We start from the raw sequence: 6,684 nt of genomic DNA, 5'->3' as shown, positions 1-6,684 counted from the left end.
TTACTTTGAGTAGGAACAAAGTTGTTGGTGTTATTCGTCCTTGCTTTCTTTCTTTGTCCCTGATTATGACCTTGAACTCTCTTCATTTGAGGTCTGAATGCTCCTCTGTTCGGGTCATTATAAGACCAAGTTTTGTTACCCCTTGGTCGAGCTTGAACCTCCTGAATTATAGGCACCGCTCGAATGAGTGCATCCTGAAGATCTGATGGACGCATAGATTCGAGACGGGTATTTATTGGTGGACTTAAGCTCGCACAAAATTTGGATACCTACTGGGTCATGTCCATATGCGGTGCATACTTTAAAAGTGAGACAAAATTAGAGTAGTATGCATCAAGAGTGAGTCCTAGTTGTTTTAGCTCGTAGAACTCGTTCATTTTCTGCATGCGATATGCAGGTGGTAAGTATCTTCCCTGCATGGCTTTCTTCAGCTTCTCCCAGGTAACAGATCCCTCTGCAATCCCTTGATCCCTGCACCATTGCTTCCACCAAAGTCTAGCTTCGCCGGTGAGTTTTAACTTGGTGAGCATAGCCTGATTGGCGGGTGTAGTACCGGCTGCTTTGAAGTAATCCTCCATGGATTCAATCCAAATTTCAGCATAAGCCTGAACGAATCTGCCTCTCCCGGCAAACTCAGGTGGCTTAATCTGCTTGAGAAGGAACTTCTTCTCCTGGATCACAGCAGTACTTGATGTAGGAGGCGAATTAGGAACCTGTTCCTGGGGTTGTGCCTAAATAAAGGTTTTCTTTAATGTTATTATATGATAATCGACGTTAGCTTATATTACATCTTTAATTCAGCTATCTCGTAAACAATGTAGCTACTTTACTTTTTATCAACTCTCATGCACAGCTAGACATTGATAAAAAGAAGTCTTTATTTGTATTTATATGGACATAGCCCTTTTGAATACAATGTTTCATGCGATGATAAGCCAATTGTTACATTTAGTTTGGGGAGAATAACATTGTATTGCATTTATCTACAGGAACTGTGTAATAGTAATGTTTTGGGTCATGGATCTTCAAGAATCGATAAGTCATTGGAAGTTCAGGATATCCTTTCCGTTGGAATCCATACTTCTCATGGCGGCCCAACACTTTAATCCTGTCGGCGGGGATTACACGGGTTACTTCCTCATATACATATGAGTTCATCTCAACCCTCTGACCTCGAATATGTAAAGTCGAATTTACGTGAGTTTCCACAAAAATGAATAGCTTCACGACTTTCAGGTCTTCCAACCACTTAATCCTCTTTAGCTTGGTCTATAGATAAGCAAACCGGTGGGCAGCTATATAGTAGATTCCTGAAGCACCCGTCCATCTTCGTTCCATGTACAAAGGTGATGGATTATAGATCTGCTCTAGGATGTTCATCATCCCAATTCTTTGTCTATAAAGCAGAGAATGCATTGTAGTCATAAACATGACCGGAAATACCAAAAACTTGTTCCACACTTCGTAATTCTGCAAGACAGCATTGAAGGTAAGGAAATGTTTGGATAGCAAAAATTGCTTTACTTCATTTCTTTGAGATTTCATAAAAACAATTCCGTTGTTGGTCGGCTCTGATACCAACTGTAACGTGTCCACTAGTATCATCTAGGACACATCTTAGCAGTCCATCGGAAAGGATGGCTAGAAAGCTCCACCTCGCACTCCCATGGAATGTTACGGGATTTGCGATCTAGGGCTTTCCACATCTGCCACATAGCGGAAGTATTCTGACTATTCCCACTTAGGATCGACTGGAATTAGGGTTTACCTGATTGGTCCTTTCCTAACAGCAACTAGCGTTGGACCCAAGCGAACTACTTTACACAGAAACTCCAGGTCCGAAGCAGATTCACGCTGTACTTGGTTCAAGGAGAATGGGAAATGAGAGGGATGCAAAGCTCAACCTCTCTGCCATAAGGCATAGTTCCATTCCGTTCCCCTAAAACAGCATAAATCAGTTAAGACATAACTCTAGGTCAATGCTTTTGTTGTTCGTGTCCTTTGACAATCATCCCACTGTACCTCGTGATTTGAGAAAAGTTCCCGACCAACTGAGACCACCCAACTGTAGGACAAACCCTTGGCCCATCCTCCGCACTTTCCTCGGTTTTTTTTAGTTATGTAATTATCTAACACATTAATTGGACATGTAACAATCAGCTTCTTGAATTAATCCATTAAGCACTAGTTCCTTCACGTAATCTTATCCCGTGACATAGAAAAACAATATCAGAGAAGTTCTTTATTAACATATCATCATATTTATCTTTGAAATACAAGGAATTTCACCCGTAGGCTTTGTCTATAATCTGCCCGAAGGCTATCCAGCAATCCACAAGGATCACTATTCCAAGTTTCTGCCCGTAGACTAGTACACCGGCCTCGAGATCCAATCGTGACTCACGTTAGCCTCTTGCACAGGACCCGGAAGGCGAGGGATTTATGGCCAAAGTCCCCCCCGGCACCAAAGCGTCCTCCTGCTCCAAGTAGCGCTCAACGAAGAGACCTCTCAAGGCGGGTTCGGTCCACGTTCCCGGCGCGGTCAACAACCCCCTTGGATAGGGTCAGGCAGGCAGTCGGGGGTTAACTGAAGCTGCCTCTCCCTTCACGCCTTCAACTTGAAGTATAGATATCTTGAATTTGTAATTAATAAATCAAACAGTGCTCTAAAATCTCTAGCAAGCACAAACATTTCCATTGATCGATCTTGTTGTTGGCAAACTGTTAAGGAAAGAATCTTTCCTTTTGAATGCATCTAGCACTCGATCCGGGGTGCCTTGCAACTTGGCAAGATCCTTTATATTCTGGGTTAGAGCGTATCCTATTAATCCAACTTGGTCAACCCTAAAGTTCATGGGATACTTTAGTTTTCGGTTTTTAACCTTCCTTACTTAGAAGGATATCAAAGAATACATCATTTTGCAAGATAACTAGCATAAGGATCCGCCATCCTTGTTGAGGGTATTTAACCTTTCTTCTTGTGGATCAATCACAAGACCATATGACTTCGTACTTGCTGTGCAAGTCCTGCATCGTATTATGCGATGAAACAATCCGTTTCAGTTTCTTTAAGCTGATGTTTGTTAAAACCTAGGGTTTCCTAGCTTTTATTATTTCCTTTAAGAAACTCAAGGACAAATCCTAGTTCTTTTACGTTTACGACTTACTGACCCTATAATCAGGGAATGTGGGCAAGTATTTAAGGTATAAACATATCTTGGATTTTAAATCATTTCCAATGAATATTTCGCAACATAGGTATTTCTAAGTTTATCTTAATTTGGTTTACTTTTAGAAGGTAATATCGAGATCACCTCCGCACGATTTGTTATCTATGTGTCAATTGATTTTTCAATCCTAAACTTTATTGATTTGAGGTTAGGTAAATTCAATTAATCTTCCTTTTTCCTTGCAAACAAAACTCATGCCAAATAAGCAATCTTTTCCTTGCTAAGTTATGCAGTTAGCAATGATAACTTCCTAGAGTTTAAGCAACGTAAGAAACCTTTCATGATTCGCACCTTCCATGATGACTTGTTATAAAAAGAATAGGGGTTAATAGTGCAAGATGCAGTTCTATATCTTCTAGGCTTAGCGGAAGTATACTACTTTAGTGGGTAAATAATCTTGCTCATAATTCGTTTCAATGCATAATGCTATTTGACGGAAAACTATGTTTATACTTTATTTACTTTGCATGTTCAATTAAACTAAATTCCTTCATCATAAATAGCTAGGAAAAAATATATCTTATCCCTAACAATTCATCTAGCACGATTAAATTAAAACCGATATAAAATTAAGAAGGAAAAACGTGGGTTTGGGGTGAGATATCCACATGGATACTGGGAGATGACCCTCCCGCATTTGCGCCTTGTGCCTTCTTAGGAGCCATCTCGAGTTCGACCTTTTCGCCTTGGATGTAGATTTATGATCTTGGCTGTCTCCTTCGCACGTGAAACTCTCTTTGTGATTCGGCTTCCTTGATCAATTTCACCATCTTTTGAGACCGAGCTTTTAGAAGGCCTTACAAGAAACAAGGTTTAAAAACTTTGTGGGGATGCAAGGGCTTAAATTCCGGGTCTATAAGGGAAGAAAAAAGGCCTTAAACTTCAAGGAAAAAAAAAAGGGGTGTAAAAGATTGCTTTGGGAAGGCAAAGGGGATTTTTAAAAGATCTCGGGGTAAGAAGAACCTGCTTGAGAGGGCAATAGGGAAGGGGATTTAGAACCTCGGCTAATAAAATGACAAAAAATAAAAAGGGAAAAAAGTTTAATTCTCGGGATAAGTCGAACTTTAAGGTGGTTTAGGTGGGAATTTCAAGAAGAAGGGATTAAGGTGGAAATTTCGAGGAAAAAGGAAACTTGGGTGGAAGTTGCAAGAAGAAGGGGACTTACGTGGAACTTGCGAGGGAATGGGTGCTTAAATCTCGGGTGGGGGGGTATAAACCCACTTAGAGAAGGCTTGTGGAAGCCCACAAGAAGGGGGGCTTCCTTAGGGGGCTTTAGAAGCTTCCTAAGAAGCTTCTAAATCTTCTAGGAACGTCCTGGAAATCCCACATGGTGGGAGAGGAGATGATTAAATACTAGGGCTTGTAGGTGGCAGCAATGTGGATGGCGCTGGGCCGACCTTTGCTTGAGGTGGTGGTGCGAAAGCAGTAGCTGGTGGCTTTAATCTCCCTCTCCATGGCAGCGTCCCGTTCTATCCCTCCTCTCTGCCAATCACGACTATCACCTTCCTTCTCTTCTGGAACTGCAGCGTCTCGACAGCCTTACGCCCTCCCGTTTTTTCTTTCCAGTCCCCCCTCTCCCTACATGGAGAGGTTTTTTTATAGGGAGAGGGAGAGGTACCTGCCCTCCCCCACACGGCTTGATGCATGAGCATCGACCCTTCCATGAGCTCCAGCACGGTGCTCAGTCATCGTGCTTCCCCTCTCTCTCCTCCAGCACAACCGTCGGCTGGGGGAGGGAGGGAATAATGAAAAAAATTGGCCCTTATTGCACATTATCCTTTTGGCCTTTGGAAATATTACATCAACATGGCATTAAGAGATGTTTACACTTTTGTAAACAAACATAAACATTGATATTGAAATGCATGTGGATATGTACATAGCAACATAAAGTATAGATTCAATTTCAAGGCATCACTTTAATCATATCATTTACATGAAATATAAGGAAAAGAATAGCACAAGAATACTTAGAGAATTTTGCCAAAATAAATTTTATTATAATCAAGAGAAGTCTGATTTAACTCAATACATTGAATGAAATGTGGGTATTATAGAGTAATTGTTACAAGGATAGCAGCCACATGGCATGCAAATCGGATTGACACTTGAGATATTCTAAGACTCAACACATTATGTGTTATATGGATGATATGATACAAGAGTGTCATGGATCATTGCCAATTGGCATGGAGATCCAAATGGACACATAGGACCAATAAAGCAAAGTATTTTTGAACCACTGACTTCCAATAGCTCCATATCATCTAGCACAAAGGAATCCCTCACCACATCAAAATACTCAATTGAGAATTATGTGCTTCACCTAAACCTTTTACAATACTTGCATGTACAAAAAAATTCATGCATGAATCCCTTTAAACAAAAATTCTTGTATGAACCCCTTTTAGCAAAAAATATCTAGATAATTGCATGAATAGAAGCAACACAAAACATGGCCAATTTACCTATAAGCTAATCTGTTGAAGATAAGATTGAATTGTTGCTAATCAAAAGCCATTGCAAATGACAGACATAAGAAAACGTCAATCCCATCAAACATAAAAGTCACTAAATAAATGAATAAATTTTGGTACCACAAAATATGGCATATTTACTTGTAAATTGAGCTACAAAATCTCTGCTCTACCTTGTGTTAAGTGCTACAACAAAAATTGATCCTTAAGTTAGAACTAGTATCAAACCTTATTGTAAAGGTAGTATAGAAGGGATAATGCAGAGAGGAAGAAAGAGAGAGTGATTAAGTACACGGGAGAGGGAAAGAAATGAGCACCTATCCAATCTTGCCCAAATTAATCTCTACAAAAGACAATTGCAAGAGTTAGTATTTGCATGAAGGTATATTGAAAAAATAGTAGAAAAGAGGAAACACAGAGAGAGAAAGAGAGAGAGAGAGAGACAGAGAGAGATAAGCACTTATGCAATGTCACCCAAAATGATCTCTGCATTAAAACAACAAGGGTTAGAACTAACATTATGTTGTATTGAAAAGATATCAACAAAAAAAAACCAAACAAAGAGAGTGATTAACACCTTTGCCTCTTGCTCCAAATAAACTCTATAAGAAAACAAAAATTAGAACCAACATAAAATTATATTGAAAACACAACATAAAAGAGAAACAACATAGAGAGAGAGAGAGAGAGAGAGAGAGAGAGAGAGAGAGAGATGAGCACCTCTATCTCTTGGTCCAAACAATCTCTACAATAAAGCAACAATAACAGTAAGAAACAACATCAAACCCTATTGAAAAAATAGCAAACAAGAGAAAATGCAAAGAGATATGGGCATGTATGTTTTGCCCAAAATATGGAGTTGCATGGAGAAGAAAGTGCAGTGGTAAGTAGAACACTCAAAACCCTAATTACTCTCACCAAGGAGCTTCAATGGAGACAAAAATTCACGAGTATAGAGAAGAGAGGGAAAGTGGTCT

Source organism: Lygodium microphyllum, chromosome 5 (genome assembly GCF_053477565.2).
Source record: "Lygodium microphyllum isolate KBCC chromosome 5, Lygodium_microphyllum_v1.1.10, whole genome shotgun sequence".
Classification (NCBI taxonomy): Eukaryota; Viridiplantae; Streptophyta; class Polypodiopsida; order Schizaeales; family Lygodiaceae; genus Lygodium; species Lygodium microphyllum.
This window is presented reverse-complemented; position numbering follows the sequence as displayed.